General features: G+C 41.0%; 1 pseudogene; it reads left to right on the top strand.

The window, feature by feature from the left end:
* The first annotated feature begins 1,544 nt into the window (after window positions 1-1,544).
* LOC133618050 (uncharacterized) lies at window positions 1,545-25,775 on the top strand (annotated as a pseudogene).
* The last annotated feature ends 1,595 nt before the right edge of the window (window positions 25,776-27,370 follow it).

Raw genomic sequence — 27,370 nt, 5'->3', positions numbered from 1 at the left:
TGGAATGCCCTCCCGGTAACAATTAGAGATGCTACCTCAGTAGAAGCATTTAAGTCCCATCTTAAAACTCATTTGTATACTCTAGCCTTTAAATAGCCCCCCTGTTAGACCAGTTGATCTGCCGTTTCTTTTCTTTTCTCCTCTGCTCCCCTTTTCCTTGAGGGGGGGGGGGCACACAGGTCCGGTGGCCATGGATGAAGTGCTGGCTGTCCAGAGTCGGGACCCGGGGTGGACCGCTCGCCTGTGCATCGGCTGGGAACATCTCTACGCTGCTGACCCGTCTCCGCTCGGGATGGTGTCCTGCTGGCCCTACTATGGACTGGACTCTTACTATTATGTTGGATCCACTATGGACTGGACTCTCACAATATTATGTCAGACCCACTCGACATCCATTGCTTTCGGTCTCCCCTAGAGGGGGGGGGGTTACCCACATATGCGGTCTTCTCCAAGGTTTCTCATAGTCATTCACATCGACGTCCCACTGGGGTGAGTTTTTCCTTGCCCGTATGTGGGCTTTGTACCGAGGATGTCGTTGTGGCTTGTGCAGCCCTTTGAGACACTTGTGATTTAGGGCTATATAAATAAACATTGATTGATTGATTGATTGAATGTTTTCTACATTTTAAGATTAGGAACCATATGTGGCACTCTGGACATCATTCGTTCATTCATTGGTATTATTTATGTTATAAACTGGGCCACCCCCATATCTTTATAAATGACATGTCATTTGTAAAGACATGCCAGGCTGACAATAGGATAATGTAAACAACACTGCCAGAGCCGCAATGAGTTTATAGTAGGTGTGTGAATGATCAATCAATATTATTGGCAGAAATAGAGGGCCCCAAAATCTAATTTTGCTTAGGGCCCCATGGAGGCTTGGGCCGGCACTGGGTCTGCCCATAACAGAAGCTTTATTGGGATAACATCTCACTGGATAAACCCCACCACTCTACAACGCCAGAAAGCTGCGTTAGCCTGTAAAAGGATAAAGGGAAGGCACACCATCCATGTCAACAAAAGTTACCTCCACAATTACAGATAACGGCTCCAACTTTGTGAAAGCCTTTGCCATGTATCAACCGGAATCACTCTCCGACGATGATGATGATAATGATGATGAAGAGGTTATCTTCACTGACGTTGCAGAGGTTCTCAACACCGCCACAGAGGAAGGGATTATTTTACCTCCGCACCAGAGATGTGCTTCTCACACACTCAACTTAATTTCATGCAATGATGTAGAAAAGTGGCTCATTTCAAATCTTGGGACTAAAGCATTGTACAGAAACTCTGTGGCTAAATGCACAGCACTGTGGAATAAGACAAGCAGGTCCACATTGGCAGCAGAGGAAGTGAGCGAAGTGTTTAATAAAACGCTGCTTGTTCCATGCACTACAAGATGGAATTCATTTTACGATGCTGTGGCCAGAATTGTTGAAATACCTATGACTGACTTGAGTGCCATATCGGATCGATTACAGCTCAAATGTATCAGTGACAGGGAACTTCATTTTCTGAAGGAATATTGTGCCATAATGAAGCCACTCACAGTTGCTCTGGACATCCTGCAAGGAGAGGAGAACTGTTACTTTGGCACCCTTTTGCCCACTCTAGAAACATTACTGTCAAAGACCCTGGAGGTGAAAGACAGTCTGACTGTGGCAACTGGCCTACCTGAAGCCATAGTTAAGGTAAGAAACATTCATCAACACTTTTGTAATTAACTGGTTTTCCCTCTTCATTGTACAGTAGTGGACACCACTCATTATTTTAACTATAGAGTAGATTTCATTAATATTGTTAGCTGAGAGAGAGCACTAATATAATAAATAGCCAAAGAAAATGGTTGACATTTAAAAAAAAGTTATTTTCATTGCTTTAAGGGACAACATAAGTCATGAGAATATTGATAAACTGTACTGCAGGGTGCAACATAAATAAATAGCAATATTTTTTTGGCTAAATACAGTTTCATAACTATAGTTCAAAATTGCCTGGTGGTGTGCAGCTTTCATTGACATGTATGCAAATAAAATAAATAAAAGGCAATCTCACTTATGTCAGACGTATGTCTGTGTCACTGTGTGTATGTTTCCAGGCTATCAAAGGACGATTTGCAGACGTCTTGGAAAGCAACGATGCAATGCTGGCAGCCATCACACTTCCCAAGTTCAAGTTGCGTTGGGTGAGAGACCAGAGGAAGAAAGAGATGCTCAAGGGAATCCTTGTAGCAGAGTGTCACAAGTTTGTCCCTGAGCAGCAACCAGCCAGGAATCCTGTGTCTCTTAAAACTCCACCAGACTCAGGCTCCTTGAAAGACAAAGAGCAGGACTTATTTTCCTTTGAGGATGATGATGAAAGCTTTGCCACTGTGGAAACTGAGGTAATGGCCTACTTGAAAACAGCCGAAACAGGCATGGAGATTCTCAAACAATTTCCCACGATTAAGGAAATTTGTCTGAAGCAAAATGCAGGTACCCCATCCAGTGCACCCGTTGAGAGACTTTTCAGTCTGGGAAGTCTGGTACTGTCTCCCAAGAGAAACAGACTCACTGACCAAAGGTTTGAGAAGCTGCTTCTCATGAGGTACAACCACTGGTTCAAGGTTAATCATCCACTCAAACATTAATCAGGTCTTTGCCAATAAGCACTTTTTGTTGTTATGTACTTAACACTTCTGTTATATTCCACAACAGTTATGTTATGGTTGCTGCTTGGACTTCATGGTTTAGCTAAAGGAAAAACATTGACTTTAAAAAAATAAATATAACTAACCCTAACCCTTATTTTGATGGAATATCCACAACAGCAATTGTCTACCTCATACGTAATTAGTGCTGAAAGCATTTTAAGTTTTGCACTTTGATTCTGAATAATATAATCAGTTTGCATTTATGGTTGTCTAAAGGCCTACCAGCAGTTATTTGGTGCTGAGTGAAAGAATGGTAAATTTTTCCAACTTGAATGATATAATATATTCAGTTATGTATTTGTTTGAATTGTTTCATAATGCCTTGAGGAAAATATGATAATTTATTTTGTGTTTATGTTGCTTGCTAGATTTGATATATGAAGGAACAGTAGTTATGGTGCTTGTACTGAAGACCAGAGCTCTCTATGCATTTCCCCAGTTTAGTGTAGGGATAAGGAAAGATAGATCCTCCTTGTCCCGCCCCACCAGGATCCCTGTTCAAGTTTGTTAACTTGATATTCTATAAGTTTAGAGTGATGTCATAATCAAACACTCGAGAAGTCTAGAATGAAAGTGCAACAGTATATAATTGAATTCACATGATTTTATTTCAGAACGTTGTGTATGTCATGTGTGCCTTCCTTGGGTGAAGCCAGGTTTACAGCTATGTTGTGACATGTTGTTATTATGCTGTGTGTTACGTGTGTATGTTATCCATCCATTTTCTACTGCTTTGTCGCAGCTATTTCAAATAGTTTTGTCAATTTGTTCTGGCCTGAAATAAATTGGCCCTTTGAAACATATCTTTGTCTTTGTGTGTTGTATGTAGAGCACATTGCTTAGCAGAGTTCAGTGATGCAAATGCATGTCAAGTTGATCAACAGATTGTATTATTCTCCACTGCAATAACAGTACTGAAATGAAGGCTAAAAGGGCATTAATGGGAGCCTAAAAAAAAAAAAAAAAAGAAGAAGTAACTAAATAGTTACTTTTCACAGTAACGCATTACTTTTTGGTGTAAGTAACTGAGTTAGTAACTGAGTTACTTTTGAAACAAAGTAACTAGTAATTGTAACTAGCTACTGGTTTTCAGTAACTAACCCAACACTGCCTATTACAAGCTTCCTATTAGGCACACCTCGAGGCAATGATTGTACTGAACCACCTCAGGATTTCATACAGGAGTTGAATTAGAGACACAAATTGACTTTATTTCTGAAGATATTGAACAGTATGCAAATAATGTTGGTATTAACAGTACATGTACCGTATTTTTTGGACTATAAGGCGCTCTTAAAATCCTTTGATTTTCTCAAAACTCGACAGTGCGCCTTATAACCCGGTGCGCCTAATGTACGGAATAATTTTGGTTGTGCTTACCGACTTCAAAGCTATTTTATTTGGTACATGGTGAAATGATAAGTGTGACCAGTAGATGGCAGTCACACATAAGAGATACGTGTACACTACAGTATGATGGCAGTCACACATAAGAGATACGCGTGGACTGCAATCTGACTCAAGTAAACAACACCAAAATGTTATATGTTCCATTGAAAATATAGAACACGGCGCACAAAAATCTATCAAAATGTTTTAGTACGACTTTGGTAAGCTATGAAGCTGCGCCGCTTGATGGATTGTACTGTGCTTCAACATACGAGTATTGTTATGGTGTGTGTGTATAAGGTAAGATATATTATCTGACATTTTGTTTCGCAATATTATGCAAACTTTTCTTACCTTCTGGTACCTGCTGATCTGTATTTGGGATCTGCATAAGTCCTGGAAATTTGCGCGTGTCCACCTATGCGGTTTGTGCTGATACCGTAGTAGATAAGCTTCTTCTTTTTCTCTATCTTCTTGTTATAGGACATTTATTCTCTGCTGTTGACATTTCTAAGACAACGTAGTGTAAAGTTCTTACTTATATATGTCGGTAAACTCACAATGATAGCGCTAAAACAGACCGGTGTAGTGACTTTATACAAACCCCGTTTCCAGCAAATCATCCAGACTGTTATCGACGCAAAGTTGAAAAGCCAGCATGTGTGATGGTATGGGGGTGCATTAGTGCCCAAGGCATGGGTAACTTACACATCTGTGAAGGCACCATTAATGCTGAAAGGTACATACAGGTTTTGGAACAACATATGCTGCCATCAAAGCGCCGTCTTTTTCATGGACACCCCTGCTTATTTCAGCAAGACAATGCCAAGCCACATTCAGCACGTGTTACAACAGCGTGGCTTCGTAAAAAAAGAGTGCGGGTACTTTCCTGGCCCCGCCTGCAGTCCAGACCTGTCTCCCATCGAAAATGTGTGGCGCATTATGAAGCGTAAAATACGACAGCGGAGACCCCGGACTGTTGAAGGACTGTAGCTCTACATAAAACAAGAATGGGAAAGAATTCCACTTTCAAAGCTTCAACAATTAGTTTCCTCAATTTCCAATCGTTTGAGTGTTGTTAATAGAAAAGGTGATGTAACACAGTGGTGAACATGCCCTTTCCCAACTACTTTGGCACGTGTTGCAGCCATGATGAAATTCTAAGTTAATTATTATTTGCAAAAAAAAAATAAAGTTTATGAGTTTGAACATCAAATATCTTGTCTTTGTAGTGCATTCAATTGAATATGGGTTGAAAAGGATTTGCAAATCATTACATTCCGTTTATATTTACATCTAACACAATTTCCCAACTCATATGGAAACGGGGTTTGTATTTTTCACCCAAGGAACTTTAGTTATTTGAGAGTTCCGGTCGGATGGTTTTTCACGGGACACATTTCAGATAAACAGGGTACATATGCTATTGTGGCACCTCGTTTGTAGTGTGTCAATGTCACACTCCTGACTTGAGTGAGGGTAATGTAACATAACAAGACTGATTCAACAAATGGCAACAAGTTTATTTTCCAAAAGTGAACAAAATGTGGTCAAACAAGACGAGACCATCACCTCTCCTTGAAAACAGCTCTAGAGCTCCCCAGAGCCCCGAGATCATCTAAGATAGACTCATGCAAAGTGGAAAAGTGTTCTGTGGTCTGACGAGTCCACATTTCAAATTGTTTTTGGAAATATTCGACATTGTGTCATCCGGACCAAAGGGGAAGCGAACCATCCAGACTGTTATCGACGCAAAGTTCAAAAGCCAGCATGTGTGATGGTATGGGGGTGCATTAGTGCTCAAGGCATGGGTAACTTACACATCTGTGAAGGCACCATTAATGCTGAAAGGTACATACAGGTTTTGGAACAACATATGCTGCCATCTAAGCGCCGTCTTTTTCATGGACGCCCCTGCTTATTTCAGCAAGACAATGCCTAGCCACATTCAGCACGTGTTACAACAGCATGGCTTCGTAAAAAAAGAGTGCAGGTACTTTCCTGGCCCTCCTGCAGTCCAGACCTGTCTCCCATCGAAAATGTGTGGCGCATTATGAAGCGTAAAATACGACAGCGGAGACCCCGGACTGTTGAAAGACTGAAGCTCTACATAAAACAAGAATGGGAAAGAATTCCACTTTCAAAGCTTCAACAATTAGTTTCCTCAGTTCCCAATCGTTTATTGAGTGTTGTTAAAAGAAAAGGTGATGTAACACAGTGGTGAACATGCCCTTTCCCAACTACTTTGGCATGTGTTGCAGCCATGAAATTCTAAGTGAATTATTATTTGCAAAAAAAAAATAAAGTTTATGTGTTTGTTGTCTTTGTAGTGCATTCAATTGAATATGGGTTGAAAAGGATTTGCAAATCATTGTATTCCGTTTACATTTACATCTAACACAATTTCCCAACAACAATATGGAAACGGGGCTTGTAAACAGAGCGATGTCCCCATTAAGTAAACATTGCCAGAACACGCACACACACACACACACACACACACACACACACACACACACGCACACACACACAGACACACACACACACACACACACACACACACACACACACACACACACACACACACACACACACGCACACACACACACAAGGGGGAAACACAATTACTAGAAAAAAGCCGTGCTTCATTACAGCTCTGACACTATCCAGTGTTTCTGTGACAAGTCACCAGAAGGGAAAGAGACAATATGTCAACCTTCTGACAGCTTGTTAGTGTGTGTCTGTGCGTGAGTGTGTGTGTGCGTGTGTGTGTCCGTGTGTGTGCGTGTGTGTGTCCGTGTGTTTGTGTGCATGTGTGCATGTGCACGTGTCTGTGTGTGTATGATGAGTGGACTGACTGAAATGAGAGTGCAGACACACTACATAATGAGACATCAATCCTGATCCTTTGTTACAGTTACACACACACTGCAAAAACTGAAATCTAAGTAAGATGAAATATCTCAAATAAGGGTGATAATTTCTTATTTTCTGTCTGATAAGATAATTCTTCTCACTAAGCAGATTTTATGTTAGAGTGTTTTACTTGTTTTAAGGGTTTTGGTCCTAAATGATCTCAGTAAGATATTAGAGCTTGTTTGCTGAGATTGTATGACCTATATTGAGTAAAACATGCTTGAAACTAGAATATCAACTGTTGTAAAGCTGTGTCATCAACACTCACAAGTATAAAACTACTTTTTTAAAGTAATAATTTCTTACTTTAAGCATGAAAAAACAAATCATGATGCCGAGCGCATATCACTATGTAAAGATAATGGCACTAGCATTTAATTAATTTAAGAATATTTTTCAACATATTGAGCAAAAAAGTCTCTTTTTGGGGCGGTATAGCTCGGTTGGTAGAGCGGCGTACCAGCAACTTGAGGGTTGCAGGTTCGATCCCCGCTTCCGCCATCCTAGTCACTGCCGTTGTGTCCTTGGGCAAGACACTTTACCCACCTGCTCCCAGTGCCACCCACACTGGTTTAAATGTAACTTAGATATTGGGTTTCACTATGTAAAAGCGCTTTGAGTCACTAGAGAAAAGCACTATATATATATAATTCAATTCAATTCAATTCAGCTGTTGTGTGGTTGAATTACATCTTGTGCAATAAAGACAAGACAAACAAAGAAGTCGTATGAGCCTACATTTCTGGGATTATTACAATACACTGACACACAACATCCGGATTCCCATCATGCACTGCAGAACAAAAGCTACTCAAATAGTGAAAGCTAAGTGTTATTTTTTTTTTAATACTTTAATGTCAGTGAATTCTAGCTAATCCCAAATGTCAGTACTAAAGGGCCCTATGTTATTATGTGCCCAAACTGAAAGACCTACTAGTTAAACTGGTGGTTTGCTTTTTCCCAGATGCGCTGGGGACGGCGTGGCGCGGTTGGGATAGTGGCCCTGCAAGCAACATTTAATTTGAAATGTAATTTTAACTTTAACTTTAACTTAACCTGAGGGTTCCTGGTTCAATCCCCACCTTCTACCAACCACGTCCCGTCCGTTGTGTCCTTGAGCAAGACACTTCACCTTTGCTCCTGATGGGTCGTGGATAGGGCCTTGCATGGCAGCTCCCGCCATCAGTGTGTGAATGGGTGAATGTGGAAATAGTGTCAAAGCACTTTGAGTACCTTGAAAGTAGAAAAGTGCTATACAGATACAACACATTCACATTGAGTAGTGACTATTTATCATTTTTATTAACTATCCTTTGCCTAATAAAGTGTTCAGTTAGAACAAACAAGTCAATAGCGCCCGTCCTTTAAAGGGGAACATTATCACAATTTCAGAATGGTTAAAACCATTAAAAATCAGTTCCCAGTGGCTTATTTTATTTTTCGAAGTTTTTTTCAAAATTTTACCCATCACGCAATATCCCTAAAAAAAAGCTTCAAAGTGCCTGATTTTAACCATCGTTATATACACACCCGTCCATTTTCCTGTGACGTCACACAGTGATGCCAATACAAACAAACATGGCGGATAGAACAGCAAGATATAGCGACATTAGCTCGGATTCAGACTCGGATTTCAGCGACTTAAGCGATTCAACAGATTACGAATGTATTGAAACGGATGGTTGTAGTGTGGAGGCAGGTAGCGAAAACGAAATTGAAGAAGAAACTGAAGCTATTGAGCCATATCGGTTTGAACCGTATGCAAGCGAAACCGACGAAAACGACACGATAGTCAGCGACACGGGAGAAAGCGAGGACGAATTCGGCGATCGCCTTCTAACCAACGATTGGTATGTGTTTGTTTGGCATTAAAGGAAACTTACAACTATGAACTAGGTTTACAGCATATGAAATACATTTGGCAACAACATGCACTTTGAGAGTGCAGACTGCCCATTTCAGGCGCGCTAAGAACATATATTTTTCCACGATTTCAGCACTCAGGTTAACCATACCTAAATAGACACAAAATACTGCATTACACAAGACTACCCGAATGTACTCGAATGATTGAAAAAAATAAATGTTTTTAAGCTAAATTATTGGTAAACAGTTTATGTATAATAATTTACGTAAAACCGCGAGTAATGAATAAAGTTTTCATCAATTAATATATTCTGTAGACATACCCTCATCCGCTCTCTTTTCCTGAAAGCTGATCTGTCCAGTTTTGGAGTTGATGTCAGCATCTGCTTTGAGTGTCGCAGGATATCCACACATTCTTGCCATCTCTGTCGTAGCATAGCTTTCGTCGGTAAAGTGTGCGGAACAAACGACTGACCATTTCGTCAGCTTTCCCCACAGCCTCGTATTTTGAACAAATTTCGTCCAATTTCTTGCCATTTTCGCATCTTTGGGCCACTGGTGCAACTTGAATCCGTCCCTGTTCGTGTTGTTACACCCTCCGACAACACACCGACGAAAGTGAGAAAATGGCGGATTGCTTTCCGATGTGACGTCATCGCTCCGAGAGCGAATAATAGAAAGGCGTTTAATTCGCCAAAATTCACCCATTTAGAGTTCGGAAATCGGTTAAAAAAATATATGGTCTTTTTTCTGCAACATCAAGGTATATATTGACGCTTACATAGGTCTGGTGATAATGTTCCCCTTTAAATGACACGTCCCTTTTTGACTAGACAACGGCACGGGGACCGTAACATTACCATTAGCTGTTGAAAAAAACAGATTTAATAAACGTTGATGTGCGCACGCCTGTGACTCGTGCTCACCCACAGGAGAGATCTTTGCATAGGCAAATATTAAAAAACGGATGCAATGGCTGCCATGCAGAGTTTAAACAGGTGAGCAAGACTATAAATCCATCCAAACACCGCCCTTGCACAGTGCCGTTGTTCTTTGTCCTCTCGTCCGCTAATGTCCTCGAATCTACCCAACCGGGACATACAGGGGTTTTCCTTATTGGACAAGCCAACATGTCCCCACAAAGACAATATGTCCTCAGAGTAAAGGTAGGGTGTCATGGGTGGTGTCACAGAAAGATGGAAGGACACTAATGTACACACAGTTAGGGAGCTTCTCTGCCGCCCTAATTAAGTGGAAACAGCTGCCGCCCTCATCATTATTTTCATGTTTGTCATTCATAAAATTTAAATTGGGAGAGCGGGTGGTATAGGTACATCTTTTATTCATTAACAATCAAAAAGCTTTTCCTATCTCTTCACTGTCGCTACGCCCTACTCTATAAATGCTGTGCACCAATTAAACCTTGCACATATGCATGTCTAAAAGATATAGAAGGGGGACACCATGTTGTTTGGAAAATTATTTTTTTAAAGTAATAAATTACAATTATTACCGCATTTTCCGGACCATAGCAACTATGATAAATGCAGACAATATTACGTACAGATAATGTGTCATGAGTCATGCAAATATAAATTAAATACACATAGGACATAAGTAAAGGAAATTAAATGAGCTCAAGTATACCTACAAACAAGGCATAATTACGCAATAAGTACATACAGCTAGCCTAAATAGCATGCTAGCATCGATTAGCTTGCAGTCATGGATTGACCAAATATGCCTGAGAAGCACTCCAGCAAATCAATAAAATCAACAAGGCTCACCTTTGTGCATTCACGCACAGCATAAAAGGTTTGGTGGACAAAATGAGACAAAGGAGTGGTATAAACCAGTGGTCCCCAGCCACCGGGCCGTGGCCCGGTACCGGTCCGCGGAACGATTGGCCGCACAAGAAATAAAAATTAAAAAATTTTAAATTTTATTTTAATTTTTTTATTTATTTTTATTAAATCAACATAAAAAACACAATATATACATTATATATCAATATGGATCAATACAGTCTGCAGGGATGCAGTCCGTAAGCACACATAATTGTATTTCTTTATGAAAAAATAAATAAATAAATAAATTTAAAAAAGAAAATAAGTTTTGATAATAATAAAAAGTTTTGATATAATAAAAAAATTAAAAAAAAATAAAATTAAAAAAAACAATATCGATATTAAAAAAACGATACCAATAATTTCCGATATTACATTTTAACGCATTTATCGGCCGATAATATCGGACATCTCTAATGTATAACAAAAACAGTGGGATTTCTAACAATTAGGAAGGTTTGTGTCATGTTTGTTCTCCTACAGAAAATATATTCAAACAAAAAAAAAAAAATTTTCTTCATCTTTTTATTTTTTCACACATCTCTGAAAGAGGTCCAGGGAGCCACTAGGGCGGCTCTAAAGAGCTGCTTGCGGCTCTAGAGCCGCGGGTTGCTGACCCCCGCTTTAAGGCATCAAAGTCCCAAGGAAGTATATGCAGTGTTGGTAATAACGGCGTAAGTGTATACCGGCGTTACGAACCGCGTTATTTTTTTCAGTAACGAGTAATCTAATTAATCACCGTTGCCATCGTCACAAAGCCGTTGTCCTTACTGAGAATGGCAAGTGATGCGTTACTACAGTTTGCTTGAATGAAGCAGAAAGTGTCTGGTTTTGGCACACATTCTCTGCATGCAGAGAGCAAGGGTGGGGATGATAAAGGTATCGGCAGTAGTGGAGAAACCCACTGAAAAAGAGACACGCTACACTAGTATCAGCTTCCCTCATCTCCGTCCCTCCGCTGTTAGTGTCAGGCTCTGCGCCGCCCCCCTCCACCTCCAGCCCTCAGCAAACCAGTGTCGACAAAAATGTTGACATACACAAAATCCAATTATATTTTGTTTTGTCGATGGGTGGCACAAATTTGTAATATCGTATTTTCTGGACCATAGAGCACACCGGATTATAAGGCGCACTGCCGATGAGCGGGTCTAGTCAGGTCTATTTTCATACAAAAGGAGCACCGGTTTATAAGGCGCATTAAAGGGGTCATATTATGATTTTTTTTCAAAATTTAAAACATTTCCTTGTGGTCTACATAACATGTAATGGTGGTTCTTTGGTCAAAATGTTGCATCAATTATGTTTTACAGATCCTCTTCAAGTCGCTTTCTGACAGTCGCTTCAGGATGCGCCGTTTTGTGGGCGGTCTTATTTACGTGGCTCACCTTCGACAGCGTCTTCTCCCCGTTGTCATGTCTGTGTGATCATGTTTTGTTTTGATTATGTTCGGTTTGGTTTTTGGACTCTTTGTGCACTCTTGTTTGTTTTGTTTCCATGAGAACTCATTAGTTTTCACCTGTCCTCATATGTCACACACCTGATTCATTTGGACTCACACACCTGTCCTTAAAGGGGAACATTATCATCAGACCTATGTAAGCGTCAATATATACCTTGATGTTGCAGAAAAAAGACCATATCTTTTTTTAACCGATTTCAGAACTCTAAATGGGTGAATTTTGGCGAATTAAGCAGCTTTCTATTATTCGCTCTCGGAGCGATGGCGTCACAACGTGACGTCACATCGGGAAGCAATCCGCCATTTTCTCAAACACATTACAAACACCGAGTCAAATCAGCTCTGTTATTTTCCGTTTTTTCGACTGTTTTCCGTACCTTGGAGACATCATGCCTCGTCGGTGTGTTGTCGGAGGGTGTAACAACACGAACAGGGAGGGATTCAAGTTGCACCAGTGGCCCAAAGATGCGAAAGTGGCAAGAAATTGGACGTTTGTTCCGCTATGCTACGACAGAGATGGCAAGAATGTGCGACACTCAAAGCAGATGCACTTCCAAGCTTTCAGGAAAAGAGAGCGGAGGAGGGTATGTCTACAGAATATATTAATTGATGAAAACTGGGCTGTCTGCACTCTCAAAGTGCATGTTGTTGCCAAATGTATTTCATATGCTGTAAACCTAGTTCATAGTTGTTAGTTTCCTTTAATGCCAAACAAACACATACCAATCGTTGGTTAGAAGGCGATCGCCGAATTCGTCCTCGCTTTCTCCCGTGTCACTGGCTGTCGTGTCGTTTTCGTTGGTTTCGCTTGCTTAAGCCGCTGAAATCCGAGTCTGAATCCGAGCTAATGTCGCTATACCTTGCTGTTCTATCCGCCATGTTTGTTTGTATTGGCATCACTGTGTGACATCACAGGAAAATGGACGGGTGTATATAACGATGGTTAAAATCAGGCACTTTGAAGCTTTTTTTAGGGATATTGCGTGATGGGTAAAATTTTGAAAAAGACTTCGAAAAATAAAATAAGCCACTGGGAACTGATTTTTAATGGTTTTAACCCTTCTGAAATTGTGATAATGTTCCTCTTTAATCATGTTCAAGACTATTTAAGCCAATAGTTGCCAGGAAGTCAGCCTGGCGACATTAACTCTGTTTGACTTCTGCTACCCATGTTACCCATGCTGCCATAGTTCCATGCCAAATGAGTTTTGTCTAAATTCTTGTCACAGTAAGTGTTTATTTATTTCATGTCCATAGTTTTTTGCCCAGGTGCTAGTTTTGTTTCATTAGTCAAATTTGTTCTCCGCCTTTGTGCGCGCCTTTTGTTTGTACCCTTTTGTTTGTACTTTGTAGTTTATAGTAATAATTAAACCATGTCTTTACCTGCACGCCACGTCCGCTCCAATTCTTGCATCTCGGGAAAACAAAACCCCCATAGTCCACGTCTTGACACCCGTCATCTTTGTTGTAGTGGTGTAGCGTGCAAGGACGGGAGTGGAAGAAGTGTCAAAAGATGGAGCTAAGTGTTTTAATGACATTCAGACTTTACTTAAATGTGGAAATGTGTCCCGTGAAAAAACATCCGCCCGAAACTCTCTAATAACCAAGGTTCCGTGGGTGAATAATGTAAACTCACTACACCGGTATGTTTTAGTGCTTCCATAGCGAGATATAAGTAAGAACTTTACACTACTTTATATTAGAAATGGCAACAGCGGAGGGTGAATGTCCCATAACAAGAAGATGGTGAAAAAGAAGAAACTTATCGACTACGGTATCGGCACGCACTACAGTGGCGGACGTGCGCAAATTTTCAGGACTTTTGCAGATCTCAAATACACATCAGTGTGACGATCTGTCACTTCATTTCTGTTTGAGCTTCCTCGTTTTGTGTTTATTTTCTATCAGTGCTCTTAATTTGGTTCTATTTCCCGCTTGTCCCGCTGAGCGCTGTTTTTTCCTCTCACCTGCTGTCAGCATGTTTCTATTTATGCCTGTCTCGCGCGCTCCTCAGTGGTCGAGGATTGACTTTATGTTTGGCACTTATATGCATGACTGCTTTATTTTCTGTTCTGAGTATATTAAAATCCTCTCCGTCCTCCTGGTTCCTGCATCTTGGGGTCACAAATACTGCAGCCATGTGAGCTCCTAACAAACAGCAGGTAACAGAAGGTAAGAAAAGTTGGTTTTGCATAATATTGTGAAACTAAACACCAGATAATATGTCTGCTAATGGGTGCCATTTTGCGGTCCTTATGCACACACCATAGTAATACTTGTATCTCTGACTACGGTAGTCGTAATGGGCCGACAATCCATCGAGCGGTGTGGCTTCAAAGTCATGCTAAAACATTTTGACACATTTTTGAGTGCCGTGTGTAATGTTCTTTATTTTCAAAGGAACATTTTAAGTTTTGGTGTTGTTTACTGGCGCCGTATTGCAGTCTACACGTATCTCTTATGTGTGACTACCATCTACTGGTCACACTTATCATTACACCATGTACCAAATACAATTGCTTTGAGGTCGGTAAGCCCAACCAGAATTATTTCGTACATTAGGCGCACCGGGGTTATAAGGCGCACTGTCGATTTTGAGAAAATGAAAGGCTTTAAGTGCGCCTTATAGTCCAAAAAATACAGTATATCCTATCACTCTTTAACAGTGTCAAATATGAGCAAGGGTGGGGACGGGGGCTTAGCAATCAGATACTAGTATCAGAGCCAATCAGATACCTTTCCTTCCTTGTTTAGGAAGCTGAAATTATCTCCAGCAGCGCCAAAACAAAAACATGTAGATCTTTTTTTACACCCTAATATGTGAACAGTGAAAGGGCACTTTTTATTGTTGACACCATCAGCAGACGAGTCATGGTGAAATCTACAGACTGGAAGTGAACGACATGTATTTATTTGCTGCTTCTACTGCACTCATAACCAAATGATGATGAAGGCATGCATCATAACTCTGTTTCACAACACACATACAAACCTGCTTAGCCAGAGGCGTAGCATAAAAATAGCTTTTAAGTTTCTCTGTGTAAATAAGTGGACAATACATAAACTTTGAGACATGATCATTGATAAACTAGTTGGAGAAGACTGTTTTCGTACCATTCATAAAACTACTGTCTTTCAGTTTTGTAAATATTGACTATTGTGTGTGAAGTCCTAGTTAAGGTTAAATTCAATTTAAGAATTAGGCTATCAAGTCAAGCTAAATGTTGTCACAGCAGCTCAGACGAGTCACCAAGCAGTGTGGGTGGGAAGCGTTTCCACGGAGTGTTTCCAGAGCGGCCAGCCTGAAATGCGGGTGTCAGGGACAAACACAGAAGGAGATTTTTAAAACAAAGTTCTAAAGCTTAGTAATATATCAGATATATCAGATTGTAGGTGTTTTTTTTACCCTTCGCGTTCATATTTCGCTGTGTTTGCTGCATTTTTGTTTCGCTAGATTGTAAAATACGTTGCTCGAGAGGGGGTGTGACGTTCATATGTTGTCAATATGCAGTGTTTTATTGTTCCTAGTTAATATTAAAAATCCCACATTCTTTATTTTCATGTACATTCTGGGTGTCTCATTCAGTAAAAAAAATGTAAAATTCCATTCCATGTTTTATGGCGGTCTGTCATAACGTTTTTAGCATTCAGACATTATTGTGAGGTTTTGCATTTGTGTTCCCTAAAAATAGATATACCGGCCCGCAGACACATTTTTTTCTCTAAATAATTGCCCAGGCCTGTTTTAGGCTAAAGCAGGACAGCTCAACCCTAATGAATCGGTCTGATATTTAGCTCTATAGAGCTCTGAAGACATGTGTTTGTCTAGCTTCACATAATGCTTCCTGTTGGTGTTGGTTAAGTAGCTTCTTACCCAGTTCAAGACCAACTCTCTGATACTATACCATTCTATATTTTTCTCATTAAGATATTATGAATAATACTGTCTAATACTTTTGTTAGATCCATAAACACTGCAGCAGCACACTGTTCAGCATTGATCGCGTTGGTAATCTCTTCCGTTATTTCAATTAATGCCAATGATATTGAAATGAATCTTTATTTTCTCACTCTATCTGCTACAAATTGGAGGCGGGACACTATAATTGTAGCTTTGCCAGTGTGGTTTTTTATCACAACCAATCAAGATGGCCAAAAGGTACTCTGTGCAGAGGGCCCCGGAATTGATTTTGGAAGGGAGAGAAGTTTTTGATGATGATGTAGAGGGAGAGGATTCAGAAGAAGAGGTTTCAGAATTTGATGATCACATTTCTGAAAATTCAGAGTCTGACAGTGACTCTAAAGAAGATGATGAGATTGAGCATCAGCCAGTTCCAAAACAAAGACGAGCCACAGGACCAGGCCGTCAGCAGCCATCCCCAGGACCAGGCCGTCAGCAGCCATCCCCAGGACCAAGCCGTCAACAGACAGCCCCAGGACCAAGCAGTCAGCAGCCAGCCCCAGGCCCAGATCAAGCCAGTCAGCATGGAGCAAGTGAGGAAATATGGATGTCAAAAAATTCTGAAATTGAATGGTCTTCTCGCCCAAGAAAAGAGCCACCCCGCAAGGCTGCCAATGTGATAAGGATGCAACCAGGGCCAACACGGATGGCAGTTACTCACACACAGGACATCAAGTCTTCTTTTGAGCTATTCATCCCAGATTCCATCCAGGAAATTATTCTTGATTGCACTAATTTAGAAGGAAGACGTGTTTTTGGAGAGAGGTGGAAGGAAATGGACCAAACCCAAGCTTACTTCGGAGTTCTCATCCTTTATGGGGTTTTCAGGTCCAAAGGGGAATCTGCAGAATCCCTGTGGGATGCAGAAAATGGCAGAGAAATTTTCCGTGCAACAATGTCTCTGGAAAACTTTCACATCATTTCCGAGATTATCCGCTTTGACAACCGAGATGACAGACCAGCTCGACGGCAGAGAGACAAACTAGCTGCCATCAGGACAGTGTGGGACAAGTGGGTGCGCCGCCTCCCCCTGCTGTACAACCCTGGGCCTAATGTCACCATTGATGAACAGCTGATGCCATTTAGGGGCCGCTGCCCCTTTCGGCAGTATATACCATCTAAACCTGCAAAGTATGGTATAAAGATCTGGGCTGCCTGTGATGCCACTTCCTCATATGCTTGGAACTTACAAGTCTACACAGGGAAACTTGATGGAGGAGCCCCCGAGAAAAACCATGGAATGAGAGTTGTCCTCGACATGTCTCAGGGACTCAGTGGACACAACATCACATGCGACAATTTTTTTACCTTGCACAAACTGGGACAGGAGCCCCTAAAGAGGAAGCTGACCATGATGAGAACAATAAAGATAAACAGGTCAGAGCTCCCACCTCAACTGCTGACTTCAAAGAACAGGCCTGTCAAGTCTTCCAAGTTTGTAAACACGGCTGACACATCCCTGGTGTCCTATGTGCCAAAGAAAGGCAAGAATGTGGTACTCATGAGTGCACTGCACGGTGATGGAAGAATCTGTGACCAGGAACATCACAAACCAGAGATCATCATGGATTTTCATGCCACAAAAGGAGGGGTAGACAACATGGACAAGCTGGTGACGGCATACAGCTGCAAACGGAGGACTCTACGCTGGCCACTGGTGATATTCTTTGACATGTTGGACATCTCAGCGTACAATGCCTTTGTCATTTGGATGGCACTGAACCCAGAGTGGAAATGAGTGAAGCTCCAGAAAAGACGGCTCTTTCTTGAGGATCTGGGAAAGGCATTGGTGAGACCACAAATCGAGAGAAGAAAACATATCCCCAGAACCCTAGCCTCTGCAGCCATGGTGAGGAGGATTCAGGAGGAGAATGCTGGTGCCCTGTCCACCCAACCTACAGAACCACAATCTGCAGAGCCTGAAGTAAGTGAGTGATGCTGTTGCAGTACATGTCTGGCACTCATGTTTTGTGAGAGAGAGAGAGAGAGAGAGAGAGAGAGAGAGAGAGAGAGAGAGAGAGAGAGAGAGAGAGAGAGAGAGAGAGAGAGAGAGAGAGAGGTTAGTAAAATTCCTGATCTGATATTTATAGCTAGTATTCACTGAAATTCAAGTATTTCTTATTTATACATACATATATATATATATACATATATATATATATACACATATATATATATATATATATATATATATATGTATAAATAAGAAATACTTATATATATATATATGTATATATAAATAAAATAAATATTTGACTTTCAGTGAATTCTAGCTGCATATATATATATATATATATATATATATATATATATATATATATATATATATATATATATATATATATATATAAAAGAAATACTTGAATTTCAGTGTTCATTTATTCACACATATAGACACACATAAAAGTCTGATCTACAAAATGTGCAGGCAGCATACCCCTTCCCCTTCGAGCTGTCCTGGATGAACTGAAATTATTTTTTCCAATCATTTTGGAACTTGCAAGCGTACTTCTTCTTACTCGTCGTCGCCATGTCTCTTCTTCGTTCTTCTGCTTTGTCTCTGTTATGTTTTTGGACATTACTACTTGCCGTAGTTTTGAAGCAATGCATGATGGGAATCCGGATGTTGTGTGTCAGTGTATTAACGTGCCGGCTGGAATAAACACACGCTGAGAAATAGCTCCGTGCCTGCCTACTTTATGGGTTATAGATAAACCTATGGATAACGGAGACATATATAATAGTCTCCTTTTCAGGTGAGAGAGGACGCTAAAGGCAGTGCCTTTAAGGCACGCCCCCAATATTGTTGTCCGGGTGGAAATCGGGAGAAATTCGGGAGAATGGTTGCCCCGGGAGATTTTCCGGGGGGGGGCACTGAAATTCGGGAGTCTCCCGGGAAAATCGGGAGGGTTGGCAAGTATGGGTGGGGGTTTATTTTTTACCCTTCACATTCATATTTTGCTGTTTTTGTTGCATTTTTGTTGCGTTTTGCTTGATTGTAAAATATGTGGATGGGAGGGGGTGTGACGTTCATATTTTGTCAATATTCAGTGTTTTATCATTCATAGAAAAATGTAAAATTCCATTCCGTTTTTTAAAACGCTCTGTCATAACGTTTTTAGCATTCAATCAGACATTATTGTGAGGTTTTGTATTAGTGTTCCTAAAAATAGATATAGCGGCTCCATGACACATTTTTTTCTCCAAATTTGGCCACTGAGTCAAAATAATTGCCCAGGCCTGTTCTAGGTTGTGAACACCAGCAACAAGAAGAAGCGGTGCAAAGTATGCGGACCCAAGATGGACAGGAAAACACAATATACATGCATCAAGTGATAAAAAGTATATTTGCAACACACACTCAGTAAAGCCCTGACCCTCATGTGTTGTATAGGCTAGTGGCCAAAGGAAATAATGAAAAGAATGAGTCGTGAGGAGGAAATGATGGGATGGAGACCTTTGATTTTTTTTTTGTTTTTGTAACAGCACACACAGCATGACGCACATGTGTTGTGTGTTTTCTCGATAATAAGCCAACTAAGTAAAGTACGTGTGTTTGAGGCGAGAGAGGCACAGTTCAATATCGACACCTTTTTACACCTTTCATGTTTTGTTCTCTAATCCTTGCCTCCTTGTGCACTTGCTCTACTTTTGTTGTGTATTATTGTGTTGTTGTTTTTTGTTGGTTTTTTTTGCAGCTCAATTTTTTTTCCTCAATAGCCACCTCATCACCACTGCACTCACATAAAAGAGCTTTAAATGGCACTCACACCTGTGGCTCTGTGCAAGTGCAACAAATTTAGTTTAAGTATAATAACCGATTGTAGCTGAGATAGGCTCCAGCGCCCCCCGCGACCCCGAAGGGAATAAGCAGTAGAAAATGGATGGATGATAATTCACTTTATTTATGGGCGCCTTTCTCAGCACTCAAGGTCACCTTACAGCAGATAAAAGATTAATTAGTCATGTGACAAACAATGACCTTATATATTATATATTCCACTTACCTTTGCTTTCAGGGGCCTATATATATATATTTTTTGTATGTATTTATTTTCACACACACAAAAAACAATTAATAAAATATATAATACAACAACATACCGTATTTTCCGCACTATTAGCCGCACCTAAAAACCACAAATTTACTCAAAAGCTGACAGTGCGGCTTTTAACCCGGTGCGCTTTATATATGGATTAATATTAAGATTCATTTTCATAAAGTTTTGGTCTCGCAACTACGGTAAACAGCCGCCATCTTTTTTCCCCGTAGAAGAGGAAGTGCTTCTTCTTCTACGCAAGCAACCGCCAAGGTAAGCACCCGCCCCCATAGAACAGGAAGCGCTTCTTCTTCTACTGTAAGCAACCACCCGCCCGCGTAGAAGAAGAAAAAGCGCGCGGATATTACCGTACGTTTCATTTCCTTTGTGTGTTTACATCTGTAAAGACCACAAAATGGCTCCTACTAAGCGACAGGGATCCGGTTCATGAAAAGACGCAATCTCTCCATCCGCACACGGATTACTATTTCACAGCAACTGCCTAAAGACTTTCAAGAAAAGCTGGCTACTTTCCGTGCATATTGTAAAAACAAGATAGCTGAAAAAAGATCCGGCCAGAGAACATTATCAACATGGACGAGGTTCCACTGACTTTTGATATTCCTGTGAACCGCACTGTGGATACAACGGGAGCACGTACGGTGAATATTTGCACCACAGGGAGTGAGAAGTCATCCTTCACTGTGGTTCTAGCTTGCCATGCTAATGGCCAGAAACTTCCACCCATGGTGATATTCAAAAGGAAGACCTTGCCAAAAGAGACATTTCCAGCCGGCGTCATCATAAAAGCTAACTCAAAGGGATGGATGAAGAAAAGATGAGCGAGTGGTTAAGGTAAGTTTAAGTTTACGCGAAGAGGCCGGGTGGCTTTTTTCACGCAGCTCCGTCCATGTTGATATACGATTCCATGAGCGCCCACATCACGCTGGTTTCAATATATTATTAAAGTTTGACTGACCTATTTGACTGTTTTTTTGACATTCCTTTAGCGCAGTTAGATGCGGCTTACAACACGGGGCGGCTTATAGGTGGACAAAGTTTTGAAATATGCCGTTCATTGAAGGCGCGGCTTATAACCCAGGCCGCCTTATGGTGCGGAAAATACGGTACTCATCACAATTAAGACCAACATAGCCTTCAATTGTTTTGTTCTGTTTTAAGAATAAAATGCAGTTGTGAATTGAATAAGTTGTGGTAGTTTGTTCCATAGAGAGGGTCCTCAGTATTTAACCATACTTAGACGTTCTACGTAATGGTAGATAAAAGTTACACAAGGATGTATATAAAGATAATGTAAAACTATTAATGAATCAGTAGATAAGGCAGGTGGTAGACAATGAATGGATGGATGGATAAATGTACATACCAATACATAAAAATAGTATGTTCACATTAAATATTGTCAAAATGTTATCTTTTTAAAAAGAGGAGCAGATGCAGACTATCTATTGGAGAAATGTATTATTCTCAATAATTTATTTTGATTTACTAAGATTTTGTTAAGGTATGATTGGCAAGTAGAACCTAAAATACTATTGCAATACATTATGTGTGAATACATTAAACTATAATATTAATGTCAACATACAAGAGAAATGAATATAACAAACTTTACTCAAAAATCCTATTGCTTTCATCATCTTGCTACAGACAATTTCAGTATGTTGTTTCCAAGTTCATTTTGCATTAACAATAACCAGGCACCAGGTTAATTTTGATCCCATTAATGAATGATGTCACATGTTTTTTATTGTAGTTTTTGGTTTTCATATATATATATATATATATATATATATATATATATATATATATATATATATATATATATATTTATATATATATATACAGTGTATATATGATGTTTAGTATGAAAACCAAAAACTACAATAAAGAACACACGAAATATATATACAGGGGTTCCCGCAGCGCTTTGTTGTTAAGGCAAATAAATATTCAGTACAGGCCAAAAGTTTGAACACACCTTCTCACTGAAGGCATCAAAACTATGAATGAACACATGTTGAGTTATGTACTTAACAAAAAAGGTGAAATATTTGAAAACATGTTTTATATTCTAGTTTCTTCAAAATAGCCACCCTTTGCTCTGATTACTGTTTTGGCATTCTCTCGATGAGCTTTAAGAGGTGTCATAGTTTTGATGCCTTCAGTGACAATCTAAATAGTAAATAGTCTTGAAAATAAAGAAAACGCATTGAAATGAGAAGGTGTTACATATACTGTAATATTGTACATGGTAATTGGGATTTGTTATATATTGTATACATTATATACAAATATAATAATATATCAGTATATATTATATACTGTATATATAATATGTAAATATTAGTGAAGTGAAGTGAATTATATTTATATAGCGCTTTTCTCTAGTGACTCAAAGCGCTTTACATAGTGAAACCCAATATCTAAGTTACATTTAAACCAGTGTGGGTGGCACTGGGACCAGGTGGGTAAAGTATCTTGCCCAAGGACACAACGGCAGTAACTAGGATGGCGGATGCGGGGATCGAACCTGCAACCCTCAAGTTGGTGGCACGGCCGCTCTACCAACCAAGCTATACCGCCCCAATTACATGTTATAATGCTACTATGGTACATTTTGGTCTACTTTATACCTGCATTATCCTTTGCATCCTTACCCTTTCCATCCTTTGTAACTGAGCTACTGTGTGGAACAATTTCCCTTGTGGATCAATAAAGTTTGTCCAAGTCTAAGTCTAAGTCTAATCCTGAACCTTGGCTGCATCGGGTCTCAGATAACCCTTCTCTACTATGAACCTCGGAAAAGGAATAGACTTATTCTCTAACAACCGGCAGAGAACCAAGTGGACCTGCTGGAGGTGTTCTTCTAGGGAAGGGGACAAGATTAAAACATAAGGATATACAAAATGAAACCAAACTAATGTGTCCTGAAAAATGCCCTGAACAAAGGTTCTGTAAAATGCAGGAGTATTCGTCAAGCCGAGAGGTATAACTAAGTATTCAGACTTCCCTCGAGGTGTATTTAAAGCTGTCTTCCATTTGTCCCCCTGTTGAATACGCACAAGGTGATAAGCGTTCCGGAGATCAAGGTTGGTGAAATAGTTGACAGAATGCAGGGGTGAGAAAGTGGAATCCAAAAGGTGCAGGGGATACTTGTTTTTAAGTTATTTGATTAAGAGCGCGATAATCGATGCGGGGCAAAGTGACTTGTTCTTCTTTGTAAACAAGAATCCTGCGGCCACAGGTGACAACGATGGGCAAATAATACCAGCAGCAAAGGATAAGAAAATATATTCCTCTGACATCTTCCGTTCAGTCTTGAACACATTATACAAGCGGGAAGATGGTAATGTAGATCCAGCAAAGTAGGTTAACGCAACAATTGTAAAGGCAGTGGGGGTGGGGAAAGATAGGGCCCGATCCTTACTGAAAATAGGGTTGTACAGTATACCGGTATTAGTATAGTACCGCGATACTAAAGAATCATATTCAGTACGATATCGCCTCTAAAATTTACCGGTCCCCCACACCTCTGCCGTCGTCACGTCGTGTCATTGCTGGTTTACGAGCAGAGGAGAATGTTCAGCAGCGCACAATCACGGAGTACTTACAAGCAGACACAGTGTGGAGACAGAAACGGGAGACCGGACGCATTTTGGCCTAAAAAATAACAATAAAGGTGAAGTTATAACAGTGAAATGCCCTCAGTAAGAGGTGCTTTAAGACATGGCTAGCTAGCTAGCGGCTAACGTCCAGCCGCGGTCTGCAGTGCTTTAGCTACTTCTAAATCACTAATCCTCGCCCCATGGCGACAAATAAAGTAAGTTTCTTACAAGTATCATCCCTGCAGGACGAGGAATATCTAAACATGCTTCACTTCACACCGTAGCTCACCGGCGTCAAAATGTAAACAAAACGCCATTGGTGGATCTACACCTGACATCCACTGTAATGATACCAAGTACAGGAGTGTATCTAGTCGATACTACTATGATTACATCGATATGTTTTAGCATCACAAAACTTTCTTTCGTTTTTTTTTATTTAACACACAAGGACTTAGATTATGACCAGTAACCTACCTACTTGGTATCGGATTGATACCCAAATTTGTGGTATCATCCAAAACTAATGTAAAGCATCCAAAAAACAGAAGAATAAGTGATTATTACATTTTAACAGAAGTGTAGATAGAACATGTTGAAAGAGAAAATAATTTTGACAAAATAGTAGAATGATAAATGACACAATATGTTACTGCATATGTCAGCGGCTAAATTGGGAGCCTTTGTTTGCTTACTTACTAACAAAAGACAAGTTGTCTAGTATGTTCACTATTTTATTTAAGGACACCCTTGCAATAAGAAACATATGTTTAATGTACCGTAAGATTTTTTGTTAAAATAAAGCTAATAATACAATTTTTTGTGGTCCCCTTTACTTAGAAAAGTACCAAAAAGTATCGAAAAGTACCGGTACCAAAATATTGGTATCGGGACAACACTAACTGAAATTGAAACTGCATTTCTCCTTTCCTCTAGAGTTTCTGTGTTTCTCCTTTAGCGCAAAGTCGTGGGACGTGCACAGCTGCTTCCAATTTACCCTGTCTCTACTTAAGCAGCACCTTGGCAGCTGGATGGCACTCGGCAATTCCACTTCTTGGCTTTCCATACCTGATGAATTTTATGCTGCAAAATAACTTGTTTATGTTACCTTGGTCAATCCCAGTGCCATCCAGCTTGGTGTTTTGTATTTAGCACGTCTTGCAACATCGCCCCAAGTTTAGTTTAAGTTTTGTCTCTAGTAACTTTAGTTTTTTTCCACGGTTCCCTTAAAGGTTATCTCCTTTTTGCACAGTCGCCTTTTGTTTCCTCCCATGATGACTGGCTTTTGTGAGTATGCTGAATAAGTAAAGAACTGTTTTACTCACCGTTGGTCTGCATTCTTGGATTCCTCTCAACTGTGTAGCACGGAATTGTGATAAGCATGGTCGAGAAATCAATGACTTTGGGAATAGGTCTGCCACTCCCAGGGGGTGTGACTGGCAGCAGAACGTAGGCAATATGTGTGGCATGTGATGCTCCAGTTACGAATGATGTAGTGAGACCAATCAATGTGTGGATTATGCTTAAGTATCCATGTTAACCCGAGAATGACAGGGGCCAATCGAGAAGGCATCAAAAAAACTCACAATGGTTACCAGACACCAGGAAGCCAAATGGAGACTCTGGTATGTAATGCAAGCCGTGAGACAACTTTCTAGGGAATAAACTTATTCAGGATCAGGTAGCTTAGCAACAAGTATAGCATGGAGCTCGAGAAATGCAGAATCAATGAAACTGTCGTGCGGTTAGCTGATGCTTAGCCATGACGAAGGGCACCCTCTGGAGGTAGAGATATTTGGCGATAGATGACGTCTGTGGTGTCAAGTGGTTCCCGCTGGGCGCAGTGGGCAGCGGGAGATGGAGTGGTCTGTGTCGCCACAGTAGAAGCAGAGATGGAACTGTCTACGTCGAGCCCGCTCAGCCATGGTGAACAGACCAATGAATCAATGAAACTGTCGTCCGGTTAGCTGATGCTTTGCCATGACGAAGGGCACCCTCTGGAGGTAGAGATTTTTGGCGATAGATGACGTCTGTGGTGTCAAGTGGTTCCCGCTGGGCGCAGTGGGCAGCGGGAGATGGAGTGGTCTGTGTCGCCACAGTAGAAGCAGAGATGGAACTGTCTACGTAGAGCCCGCTCAGACATGGTGAACGGACCTCCTCTCAGCTGCATGGGCTCCTCTGTAATCCAAGCAGGAGAGGGGTTGATTGCTGGCACTGGTCCAGCCATGATGACATGCACACTGGGGCTGCTCCCTCGATGGGTAGTTGCGGGGCTTACTCGCCGCTGATCCAAGTCTTCCTCTCAATTCCACAGCCCTCTGTCAATGCTCACAGCCAGCTCCATGAAGTTGTCAAGGTTGGTGGGGGGAGTCAAAGGGCTCATAATGCCCCTGATGGTGTCTGCCAGGCCCAGGTAGAAAGCATCAAGGAGGGTCGATGGATTTCAGCTGCTGTTGTCTGCCAAGGTGCAGAATTAGATAGGGTAGCCTCTGGCCCTTATGCAGATTGAAAAGTGACCGTGCCGCTTCTCTACTTGGAGGTTTTTGCTAAAATATCTGAACCAGAGCCTTCATAAAAGTGGTAAAGGAGGAGTTAGTTGAGGCATGACAATTCCATTCAGCCCTGGCCCCTTGTTTCTGTACGGCCAGTGAGGTGCAAAACAACTTTAGCTCACTCCGATAAAAAATAAGAGGCTTGCAGTTCAAAATGAATCTCGCACTGAATAAGAAAGGGTCATATAATCCCTGAAAACCTCTTGGGCCGATATAACTGCGGGCAGACGGCTGGAGTGACCTGGTCTGGCGGCAGGGTCGGCATTGGCGCTGGCATCGGGCTTGGAGAGAGCAAACAGGGTGTTGAGGCAGGAGCCCAAGCCCTTCATCATGGCGTCCTCCTGCTCGGATAGCTCTTGAAGGCCAAAACCCATGATGTTCAGTTGCTCCTCTTACAGAATAATATGCTGAGCCAGGTTGCGCAACGCCACATTAATGGGGTCCATATTTGTGGAGTCCATTACTTAGGCCGGATTCTTCTGTTATGCTTTCGTGTGGTGTGGACTGTCAGGCTTGTCACCGACAGTTTGGTTATGTTTTGGTTTTTCCTCTGTGTTTGTGTTTTATTTCCTGTCAGCACTCTTATTTTGGTTCCTTTTCCTGCACGTCTTTCTGAGCGCTTGTTTCCCTCACCTGTACCCGATTGGCAGTCTGGCACACCTGGTGGCAATTGCCAATAAGGCTACTATTTATACCTGCCTCGCCCTCCAGTCAGTGCTGGAGTATTGTATGCTGTGGACTGTTTGCTGTCTCCAGTTCTCCCTGGTTCCTCATCTCCTGTATCCCGTTAGCTGTTTCCTGTATGCTGTGAGCAGTTCCCTGGTTCCTGTTAGCTGTTTCCTGTTTCCTGGGTCCTGATTCCTGTTTTCCTGCATTTCTCTTGGACATTAAATCACGTTTTCCTGCAACAAGCCAGCCATCTCTGCATCCTGGGGTTCGTCACCAACATTTCCTGACATGGACCTCAGTATGCCGATGCGGAAGTCAGTAAATCCTTTTAAAGTCTTTAT

Source organism: Nerophis lumbriciformis, linkage group LG18 (assembly GCF_033978685.3).
Source record: "Nerophis lumbriciformis linkage group LG18, RoL_Nlum_v2.1, whole genome shotgun sequence".
In the NCBI taxonomy this organism is placed as follows: Eukaryota; Metazoa; Chordata; class Actinopteri; order Syngnathiformes; family Syngnathidae; genus Nerophis; species Nerophis lumbriciformis.
This window is presented reverse-complemented; position numbering and strand designations above follow the sequence as displayed.